Below are 12,974 nucleotides of genomic sequence, written 5' to 3'. Positions count from 1 at the left end.
GGATTGCAATATCACTGGAGACAATTGCATACCGCACCGTTTGATTTTTAAAAGATTTTTAGTGTTTGTTTTAATATTGTCCTGTGTTGTATTGTATTGTATGATATTGTATTGCATTGTCTTATTTCCTCTTTCTCTGTTTCGTAATCTCTTTGTCTTGTGAACGGTTTTTAACCACTCAGAAATAAAGTGAATAGTAATGATAAAATATGCCGAAAACTATGCACGAAACTAATATCTTTGCAACGGATGACCAGTGAGCAATGTGTTTACTCATTACCAAGATAATCTCAAATATATACGCTTTTGAAGTTTGTTGTGTAATTAAATTAAATTGCATAGAAAGAGGAGGACCATTGTATTTTTGTGATAATCCCGTGCGTTGATCCTTGTAAATTGTCATCTCATCTCACTTCTAGGTAAACACTTTCGTGCACCTGTATTTTTTTTAGTCTTGTAGCCTTCAGTGTAAATGAGGTGGGAGTCAGCTAAAATTCAGTTGACACTGACTGAATTCTGGGCATATCTTTATTTTTGTTATTATACTTACGATGATATTTCCCTCTTCAAGAGAACATGACTTGTGCACCGAATACTTACAAGTGTCAGAACTCCTACTGTATTCCTCTGCATCAACTCTGCAATGGCGTTGGTGACTGTTTACAGGAAGAAGACGAGGATATACTCATATGCGGTAAGATTCATGTTTAAGGCTTATCTTTACGCATAAAAATAAACAGTGTGCAATCGACAAGTCTTCGTCAAGTAATTATCGTAGCCTTGAAATTGTATATGGCTTGAACTTGATGGCAAACAGTGACCGTTTGATGCAAGAAAACGTGATACGATAAACAAATTTAAGTGCACAATAATACATATTATGATATAGACTATTTGACAGGTATTTGAATGTTTATGCCAGCAATGTTAATGTGAAGACTATCTTCATGGTCCTGGAACGGGTTTGAGGAGCGAGCTTGTATGATGGATGACTCGAGCCTGTGAGGGCTCGCAAACTGCACGACCGTGATCTGCCGAAACCCGTTTAACGGTTGTAAAAGCAATGGCCGCATCCCTTTATGGACCGATATTAATTTGTTCAGCGACGGGTATTCGTTGGGCTCTTGTAGCATGGCATGATCACACTCGATTTATATATATATATATATATATATATATATATATATATATATATATATATATATATATATATATATATATATATATATATATATTGGGCTTCTTTCTTATTTTTCAAAACAAAATAGATCCTCAGTTATGCACTTATTATACACAGTTTCATGAGAAATATCAACTGTTTTCGCCTGCTTCACTCTTGCCACAACGATGAGAGGTATCTCACAACTTTTTATCTCGTGTAATATTGGCAAAGTTATTTAGAAATGCATGTGATCGTCAATAGTTGGACGCAGTGTGCTTGACTACATCTTCTAAATCTCACATATCATTATTATAATGAAAATTTCTATAAACAAAAGTAGATCAGGGCCAGAGCGCTTCGGCAGCAATATTTAACTAATCCAAATTATCAAAGTGCCTTTTCCGAATTATTGAACCGCCAAATATGTTTCTTTATGTCTGGGAAATAAATTTCAACTTCAACGAAATAGCTTGCTAAATACGTGATATGTGACCGAAAATGTCCTTTGTAGGTATGTTGGCCACCATATTGGAATTATACAAATCAACGAAGTGCCTCTATAAAACATTACATCTCCCAAATGATTCCCTGAGCCAAATTAATATGGCCAGACTTTGAAATTTACTGAAATGGCTTGTTAAACCTTTGACATTTTGCCAATTATGTTGTTTTGTCGGACGGCTGGCAGTTATTATTATTTTATAATGATTAGAATTTATTTTAAGAGGGTGATCTGCTTTACAAAACTAAGTGTAATTTACATCAGAGCCCTCTGAGAGCTCGAAAAAGTACATGCGTATAAATAGCAAATACAATGTACATGTACATACAGCAAGTGTTCATAATAAAAATGAGTAACATCTTCAATTCAACAAAATAAAATTAATTAATCTAAATCTGAACCCTCATTTGTAAACTTCGACATAAGATAATCTCGTAACTTTACTTTTGAGCTGTTTCTAATGGCAGGGGGAATTGTATTCCGTGTACTCGCAGCATGGAGAGAGAAAGACTTTTGACCTGTGACAGTCTTAAATTTTGGAAGATACAAATTTCAATGACTGGCATTACGGGAGTTTGATGAAATTCGATGAAAAATGTCAGTCAAATAAAAGGGAGTGCGAGGCCATTCAATGATTTGAATGTCAATAACACGGTGAAATAGACAATACGTAGGTTAATCGGCAGCCAGACTGTGCATAGTCAACAAGATAGTTCGTGAAGGAACACTCAGGTCAACTCCTAAAATTACTCTTTCAAACCTCTTCTGGAGTTTGTAAATACGGTAATGATTTGACTTCTAAGTATTGCCCCAAACAGTGCAACAATAATCGATCAAAGAAAGGAAGTCCATTGTACACAATCAAAAGAGTACTCGTAGAGGTAAATTGACGTAGTTTGCGAAGGATACTAATTCTGATAGAAAGTTCCGTACACAGATTATCAACGGGAGCATCCCAACGTAAAGTTGAATCAATTGAAACGCCTTCGAGGATGTGAGAAGAGACATTAGAGATAATTGTTTCGTGTATAGTGACACAAATAGAGGCCTCGGTGTTAGTAACATGTCTAATTTTAGAAGCAATAACCATATATTTAAAATATCCAGGTGCTGACTGCCATTGCATTATTAGAAACCAACGATGAGATTTAGAAAACATCGTTCATACGAGAAATAATTTGATTGACGCTATTACCCGTGACACACAAAGTCTGGTCGTCAGCGAACATATCTAACTCACCATGGTCAGTATTAAGGCAAAGGGGAAGGTCGTTGATAAAAATAAAGAAAAAGGTATAGGGCCGAGAATAGACCCTTGAGGGACGCCACTAACAATTGGTTAAGTATCCGACTCACATCCAAGATACTGAATAAGCTGAGTTCTGTATGCCAGGTAAGAGCGAAACCAACGGAGAGATGACCGGGAACACCATAAATAGCACGTTTATTTATGATAATATCATGGTCAACTAGCTATATTTGATTTATTCAAATTTGACATATTTCTGCAAGGTAGATTCGATTAAACTTTTCATATTTATTTCTGGGTACTTCTCCAAAATGCATTCTAAAGAAAAAAATTATGTTGCAGTTTGTTGTTTTGTTCTAACTCTATTTCAACTGGACTATATTCAATACCAATGTTTGAACAACGTTTTATTTCCACAATTCAATGAACATTTTGGCAAATAACGCAGTTGTTTTTAAACTATCTTTTTACAAATAAAATATATCTATATAAAAGATCACTAAATAGTCGAAGATTCTATAAATTATTTCATCACATAATGTCGTCCTCCAGGTTCATCAGCTAAAATACGTAATATATATTTTTCAACGATATTAATTGTTTTCCTCTACAACATGCGACTGGAAAGTCAGAGTCGTTATATTCTGTGGAAGTTGTTACGGCTTGAAATAATATCTAGACTTAGAGAACGTGCAGTATTACGACCGGTGTGGGTCGGCAAAATCCAGGGGAGCGGTCACCTTAAAATTGAAAACTGCTATAAGGGGGTTCATGTATTTTTCAAAGAGCACGGAGGGGGTCACTTGATCCTCGTGAGTACCCGTTCCGTTAAAAAGCAGTTTCAACGAGTAATCAAAAATAATAATGATTCGCTGTGTGATTTCATTCTTTGAATTTTAACTGCAAATCTGAATAAAAGTATAATGATCTGTCACATGAACATCGTTCCTTAAATTGGCAACTCTGATGCTTATCTTATTGTAAATCGAGCTCACGGAGGGGCAATGATCAAATGATATTAATTACATATTAGCAAGTTTTGTCAGGGAAAATAAACTTTCCGCCGGGTTTGTTTTGTCACATTATGCATTGTATCGATGTGAAATGTGAATAGTACGCGAACTTGTCAACTTCTGCTGGACGCTTTCAGGCACCTGGCTACACTGTAAAAATAGCGGACGTTAGCCGCGTGTTTACGTGTTCAAAATGAAGATGTCGGTGTTCATATTTTAACGACTAGTGTTCATATTGTTAACACTAGTGATCATATTATTAACAGTGGTGTTCTAAACCTGAACACCGAGTGTTAACAACCATCTCCTTTAAGTGTTCAAATACTTAGTATTACAGAAATTTTACAATACTGTAAAACAATTTTACACGTTTATTACGGATTGAAATTATGCAATTTTGAAAAGAAAATCAGATAACCACCATGAACGTTTCAATTTTAACATCGGCGTGCAGGAGGCGTTCTACTCCTAAACACTAGGTGTTCAAGTTTGGTGCCTTTTCTTATCCCGTCATGCATCAACACGGAAGTTGCGAAATTGTTCTTGTAAACGCACGCTGAAGTCGTGATCATGCGGAAGCAAGACCAGAAAGGGTAAGTTTTTTCTCCAAAGTAGTAAAAGGTGTTAAATTTTGAAGCACCTGTATATGTATTATTATCCTTTGAAATTATTTGTATAGTACTTTGGAATAACTAAAATACTAGAAGAAACCTTTTTTTCTTTCCGTGGCTATACCATACACTAGCTGTGAATACGCAGCGGTGTTTTGGGCCGTTGCGTCTCGACCGCTTTCGGGTAAAGGTTCATGCCGCTGCGTAATCACAGCTAACAAATGTCTTTTGGTAATCACAATCGCATGTAAAACATTAGGTAAACATCGCAGACTGTACACTCTATTGTTTCATCATTTGAGAGTTGGCTTTTTTACTTTTCATCAGTTGATGACAAGAAAAAGCCAATATTTTGTAACAGTATCGAAAAGAGGCACTGTATACCAAAGTCACCCCTTTTCCTTACCTAATAAGGCCACCTTGTCTTTATTTAAAGTCTCATGTCGCTATATTACCTATAATTGCATTATTTTCAGGATGTGAAAAGTTGGATTTTTTGTTAATCGAAGAGTTATTATAATTACAGAAGCTGATGGCATAGAAATTGAAGATGATTAATGTACAGGTAGCTATCTGGTAACACAGTTGAGAACCTCAGTTCTTCACTAGTGTAGATTTAAACTTTCGAGGGTCAGTAACTGGATTTTGATAAGTTTCTGTATTTTTGGAATGAAGAATTAAAGCAGAAACCGACAGAAATTCAGAGTGAAAAATATACACTCTGAATTTTTGAATTTTATGAAATTTTCACTCAAAACTTTCTGTCGCTTTCTGCTTTAATTCTTCATTCTACCCTTGCATCTGATGACGGAAACTTCCCGTCTACAAAGACTTATGCTCCAGTTAAATTCAGTTGATCATAGCCTACAAAATCTTAGATTATTTTGTATTGTAGATCAACACGTTTTTTGTTCTCGATTTGTTACTATTTTTAGCTTTAATTTGCTATAAGCGACGCAGAGCTTATCTAATAGGTGAATGCGTGGCATCGTCCTCAAATTTGTACATCCGAAGCTTTGTCTTCAAAACGGCGGGTACGATTTCTTTAATATACATCTTTATTTAAAGATATTACAAACAAACAAACCTTTTCGTTCTCGAATTACTTTGTTGGACAAGGAAATAGGTTTTACACTGGACCCACTTTACCCACTTTCTAATGTTGCGCCTTACTGTGACACTTTGTGACAACTTGACATGTTGTGTTTACTTTAGTGTGGACAACATTGTAGCATGTGCACTTTTTTCCAAGTTTACATTTGTCTATACAAAAGGAAATTTCTGTTAGAAACCGTCATACAAAAATGGAGTATGCAATTCATACATATACGTGTTTTCAAAACAATAAGCCAAATTCTGAGCTTTTTAAAACAGATATTTTTGTACGGTTTTAAAAGTATGAACATATGACGTAATCCACAATATTTACGTAAAACCTGTTTTTCATTACTTTGTTCATATTGTTTGAAAACAGTCTACAGTGTGTTATTTGGATTTTCTTTTGTTAATGTTGTGATAAGAAAGTGTTTACACCGTTGATATTTTCCTCTGACAATCTTTACAAAGTGGCCATGCTTATTTGCCCATTTTATACTAAATTATTGTATTTTACACAAGATTTTGTGTGTGTATTTTTATAATAAAATAATTTTACTGTATATCAATGGTCTGCTTTGTTATTTCAAGGCTTGAACACCCACTGAATGCCAAAATTGAAAGGTGTTAAACAAGTGCATACCATGTGTTCTAGCCGTTAACACTCATCGTTGAACGTCGTCAGTGCGTTCAAAGAGTGTTACAGCCCTTTGAACGCGTAAATGCGTTCAATTTTTTGAACACATTTCGTGTGCAATGTGTGTTCAGTCATGGAACACTATTGTGTTCAATATATGTCTGACGAACACGTAATGTTCAAAATGTGAACACGTGTGTTCAAAAATTGAACGTTGGTTGAACACGTAGTGTTAAATTTCTGAACGTCTGGACGCGTTCAAAAAGTGTTTCAAAAAGGCAATTAGTGTTCTATCCTTGAATACTTAACTTTACAGTGGTATAGTCTGGGCCGGTTGAGTCTCTAAAGTCAGCTGAGGTATATCCATACTGTTGACCAGGTACAAATGACGTCAAATTGGCCTAATTGATATTCATGATATATTAATCTAACATGGCGTATGAAATCCTGATATCCGATTTACAAATAAAGCTATAGTCAAAAAAGTCTGGTGGACGCGACGCTCAGGATACCCAACAAAGTATTAGCAACCAGCATCATACTAAAGTACAAATTGGTGGAGGGACTGTGGTATACGCGGTCATCGCCATGAATGTGAGCAACAGTGAATCTTAATCATTCTCGCGGGCCAGAGCATGTTTTCGCTCCACACACCAAGGAAAATATCTTACCGGTAGCCTCAACCTGTTGCCGTAAAGAAGCGCACGGTTTACGACGATGATCTTAAGACTCAACGGGAATAGAGATTGATTTTAAAAGTTGTTGTTTTGGGCATTTCATAGACACTTTAAATCAAGTACATTTGTATAAATTGTCAAACACCTAAAATGCACAGATTTAAAATATTGTTTTAGTATTGTAAAAAAAAATATTCACAGTATTTCCATACACTCCAATTAATAATTAATAAACATTTTCAGTGAAGTTCCGGAATCAAATTTCTTATACACATACGAGTTGTAACCACCCTATTCCGATCGAGAACATATCTGTCAATTATCAGACATCAATAAATATATATATATTGCTAGTTTTGTATTGAAAAAGTCTTATATAGTTTTCTTATAGACTAGTGAATTAAAATTATCAATTAAATCGAAATTTCAAATTTTCGTACTTGTATTTTTTAACTACCGCAGCAAGCGAAGTACATTACCATGGATTGTCAAGCATATTTACATGAACAGATATAGCTTTTTTTATTGGAAATGTTAATGGTGTGCCCAATAAACTCCCATGTATTATGATCTGATATTTAAGGATGAAGCACCATATCTGCCTCATTTTATTCTCTAAACGTTGCGCAAAAATGGTGACCTTCTCAGACAGGCTTGTGTGAAATTTCATGGCGCTTCAAAAATGCTTACAAACAAAAACGAATTACAACCCAACTATAAATTTTGTCCAATCACTTGGAGTGGGATTTCAGAAATATAGCAAGTCAGAAGAGAAGAGGAGAATTGAATGCATCTTTTTTTTTTGGGGGGGGGTCATTTGATAAAGCCTGGGAATCTTTTTTGTATACTATTGGCCCTCCCCTCCAGAGGTGTTAAAATGTGCAGCTTTACTCAAGCAATGTGGGAGCGGGGTGTTATGAATTTTTTGTGATCTTAAAAGTGTATTCATCAAAATGTTGGTGCAATTGGTAGGGGAGGGTTCACTTATTTTGACTGATGCACGGGAGGAATTTGCCGGCCCACCCTCCGGCCATAATAACTTAACGATCCCTTAATTCCTTGTACAGGAGACTTCAGATGTCCAGGTGGAAGTTTCCAGTGTCGAAATAGTACTACATGTGTCAGCGCAGAGTATATTTGCGATAATGTTGCAAACTGTCCGGGCACCGACGATGAAATGTACTGTGGTATGTTAAAGAATGTTCAGCGAGTTGAATCCTGAGTAGTTAAAAACTTTTATATTTTTTAGCAAGGTTGTGTACCGTATAGTTACTATGCAACATTCATGGTCAGCAAAAGAATGTGTGAACATGACTACGAAGATAACATATTCTTCAATAGGTGGGCTATCTAGCTTTATATAATGGAGTCGCGTTTCTCTTCTTTAAGAAATTGCAGTTGTATATGGAAACGGAATCTCGAGGAAATTGTTATATGAGCGCTGCTTCGCCTCATCTAGCAATGTATCTGAATACATAATATTATGTGTTCTTATCTTGTTCAAGATGTCCACTGTCCTTCCGGGTGTACGTGCTACGACTACGACGTTGATTGCAGCAACTCAAATCCACGAAATCTTTATGAAATAAATAAATCAGCAAGGAGTCTGTGAGTATTGAAATGATATCTTTGAATTTAGATTTAATCTATCGTTATTACTGCATCTATTGCGTCACGATAAATTACTCTGATACCTTTTAATTGTCCTAACTACCAATCTATAACGATCCATATCTACAGCAACTGGTGCAATTCTTAACCACGTCTCATGTTTATTCGCAGACTGACATTTCATGTTTCTTAACAAAATATTTTTTGTCACTCACTGGATTGAAACAATTTTATTATTTTTTTATATTTATCAGCATGCATTTACCGGAATGTCATGCTAATAAATATATATAATAATTCAGGAGAGGATATAATTAGTAACCGCCGGACGCTATCTGGAACGAGGGCTTATAGATGCCTAGGCTATTCTTACGTACAGAGCTTTTTCTCGGACGTGACTGGTCATATTGCTCTCAAATTTAATACTTGATAAATGTCCCATAGCATATATATGCATGTCCATTTATGTTTCACTCAATCCAATATGGCCGCTAGATGACCATTCTGTTGGAATTTACACATGTCAGTCATAACTTAAATTATATTGGTTAGAATCTCATACCAATTTGTAGATAGAATAATCCTGCTAAGATTTATATTCGGTTATATATTTGTAGGTGTTGTCTGCATAAATAACAGGAATCTGCATGACCAATTAATTTGCGCAATTGGCTATTTCTCAGGAATTGCAAGATCAAATTTGATGTTACTGCATAAGCACTCAAACTGTCATGAAATCTTTCTCACCTAAAATTTGTTGGGCACAACTTACAGATTTACAGGTCATTTGCATATTTAATTCATTACTGTAGGTTAGGCCATACATCGAAATTCAATGCTTTGACTGTAACTCATTTGAATGTTAACTAATTTCTGTAATAAGGGTATATATCAATAGTCGAGGTATTGATGGTGACAAACCTTTTTTCTGTAAATATATGATTAGATCCAACCTAACTGTAAGTATTATGAGCATGATTTAATGATTATTAGGTTATCTTAATAAACAATAGCAGTCGGTCTTCACTCAGGAAGATAAAACAAACATCGCCATACCAACGGGGAATTTATATCCGGCAATGCCGGAAATTACCATCAGCACAGAAGGCGTCAGTAAACTTTTAAAGCAATTGAATCCTAACAAATTATGTGGACCGGATTTGATACCAGCTCGAGTCCTGAAAGAAAAATCTTCTGAAATCGCCCCATTCCACTGCATAAAAACCCTATAATACTTACTGTATTAACATTGATTAGTGCCTGTATTTAAACTGAAGAGTGCATATACAGATGGATACAGTCAAGAATCCACTTTTTGTACTCAGCAAGCCTGTATTCATGTTGATTCATGTGAATTCACGTGTATTATACCATAATACAGGCAACTCATTAATGTGAATTTATCTGATTATTGGGTTTTCATGCAGTGTTCCTGAAACTTTTATTCAAGAAAATGTGTGATATCCCGGGCGTTCCAAAGCACTGGAAGACAGCAAATGTCTCTGTCATCTTCAAAAGATGATGCACGATTCGCAACTGGTAATTATAGACCAGTCTCACTAACAAGCCTATGTTGTAAGATACAAGAATATATCATTCTGAGCAATATCATGAGGCATTTTAACCAACATCAAATACTTACTGATTGCCAGCATGGCTTCAGGGCGAGGCGTAGTTGTGAAACACAACTTCTCACCTTATTCCATGAATTATCAGTAGCTCTTAACAGTGGTTAACAACATGACCTTCCTGTCCTCCACTTTATTAAGACCTTTGATAGGGTTTCTCACGCACGATTTCTTCGTAAGTTGGAATTTTACGGCATTAGCGGTAACTCATTGAAATGGATACGCTCCATTTTGACTGACAGAACCAAACAAGTGATCGTGGATGGAACAACATCTGATACCGTACCTGTTGTGAGTGGTGGTCCTCAGGGCAGTGTACTTGGTTCTATACTGTTTTTACTGTTTATCAATGACCTTCCTCAATGTGTTCAGTCTAAAGGGCGTCTCTTTGCTGACGACTGTGTTGAGTATAGATATGTCAAATCAGGCCGAGATTGTGAGGCACTGCAAAACGACCTCCGACAATTAGAGATCTAGGAAAACACCTGGGGTGTGTCGTTTCACCAAGGAAAATGTAGCATCATTGCGGCCACGCGACCAAGATCACCAATAGATTTCAATATTATTTAAACATTTATTATCTTAAAATTAAAAAGTCTGTAAAATACTAAGAGGTTGACTTAGCCTCGAATCTTTCATGGAATACACACATTGACAAGACAGTTAAAAAGGCAAATAGTACTCTTGGTTTTTCAGGAGAAACTTACGATTACTATCTCTGCTATCAAGACATTGCCTTATTTCTCCCCGGTTCGGTCAAATTTAGAATACTGTTCATCAGTGTGGAATCCTCACACGAAAACTCTCACTAATAAAATCGAGATGGTGCAACGAAGGGCTGCCCGATTTGTTACAAACGGGTAGAGAATTATAAAGTAGTGTTACATCTATGTTGGAAGCGTTACAGTGCGCATCACTGCTGTCCAGAAGACTTAAGGGCCAGCTTACTATGGTGTAGAAGATCATCAATAATCTGGTTGACATTTGAGCTTCCGACTATCTCTCGTTTGAACCAAGCCGTACGCGAGCTAAGCACAGTTACAAGCTCCAGCAATTCAAGGATGCAAATGATATCTATAAATGTAGCTTTTCCCCAAATAGTGTTTCTTTCTGGAATGCCGTCTGTCTTTGCCGAGGCCCCTAGTTTGGCATCTTTTAAAGAGGGCTTATCAACAGTACAAATCTAATTTTTTTGAGTTTGGGGTCTACTTTTTGAGCCACCACTTCGGGTAGACTTTAATGAAACTTTGAAGCTGTGCCGGTTGGGATACATCTTTGATAAAAACCCTTGGCTGCCATGGTAGCCGGATTGGTTCAAAGCTGAAAGATAGAAGGAAAGCATGGCTCTTTGTGATTGATTGGTTGGTTGATCCCAGCGCTGCGCCACCGGGTAATAGTCAAGGGTGACTGCACTGGTATATTTTGTAAATGTAAGAAATCAACATACTTGATGAATTTCTGCAATGTAGCAATATATCAGTACTGAGTTACAGAATTTGACCAAACCTCTGCTATTTACTGATAATAACCTAGGTTAAATTATGTTGTGAGATTTAAGTATTACTGTAACTCTGGTGTATTTATTGTAGACTTGGGGCGTTGATTTTACCAAGCCACCTTGGGCATTGATCATATTAGGTCTAGCTTAACTGTAGCTTTAAAATCTATGACATTTTGATTGTTATCTCATTTGCATATAGGTGAATTTTGATAATTAAGGCAGTTATCAATACTGAATGTATTGATTTTTGCCAAATGTCAGCTGTACATTTAACAATTTGCATTTGTACCTCTAGGTTAAAGTTGAGTAACTAGGTAATCTGATTTTTAGCTCATTTGCATACGAAATTAATTGCCGTAATAAGGCAATTAACATATCTAAGCTGCATACAGTTTAATTTTATGAGACTCCTTTTATGAGACTCGTTATAGATAATAACACAAATTACCACACTTACAAAGTGAAAATATATGTTACTTTAGTTTCATGCATCCTGCAATTCTCAGACAGAAGTGAGAGGGTTTGTAGCTCTACACTCTGATTTGTATGGTTGGCACTTTCCATTCTGATTCTACGTGGTTCTTAAAATTGATATATTACATTTGTTTTGGTGGCCACATTTTAAAACCAACTCAGATCGTTTTTTTAACAGCGTAGATTTGTCAGCATTAATAATGTGCAGCTTTCCTGATATACAAAGATTGCATCTCTTGCTTATGTTAGAGTAACTCGGTGCTCTGTCAGTAATTGACCAAGAGTCATCAAAGACTTGGTTCTTGTCTGTAAGTTTCAAAATAAACCCCGGAAACACAATCAAAGTTGGTTATACCTGTATTAAGAACCTGGCTATAATAATGAATTCAAATAAGATCGTAATCACCGGAGGCCAGAGTTAAGATGACCTTGTTGATTGCAATAGCCGGGACAAGTCTGCATGTCCATTGGAAGGTAGCTGTCAAGTCAAAAGTGTCATGTACAAGGCCAAGGTAACAACAGGAGTCAACAAGGAAAAGGTTCACATCGGCCTCATAAATAACAACTCCAAGATGCGCTTCGCTAACCACATACTATCATTCCGCAACAGCAAAAACCAGTTTACAGAGTTGTTGAGGTTTATTTGGAAATCAAATGACAAGAACCAAGTATTTGACGTCTCTTGGTTAATTATTGACAAAGCAACGGGTTACGCTGACATAAGCAAATGATGCAATATTTGTATATTCAATCTAACAATTCCATGGTGATTAATAAGCCCAGAAACCCCGTAAATCATACATTTTCTGAAAGC

This window comes from Ptychodera flava, chromosome 3, assembly GCF_041260155.1.
Source record: "Ptychodera flava strain L36383 chromosome 3, AS_Pfla_20210202, whole genome shotgun sequence".
NCBI lineage: Eukaryota > Metazoa > Hemichordata > Enteropneusta > Ptychoderidae > Ptychodera > Ptychodera flava.
The sequence above is the reverse complement of the archived record's forward strand: the minus strand, read 5'-3'. Positions refer to the sequence as shown.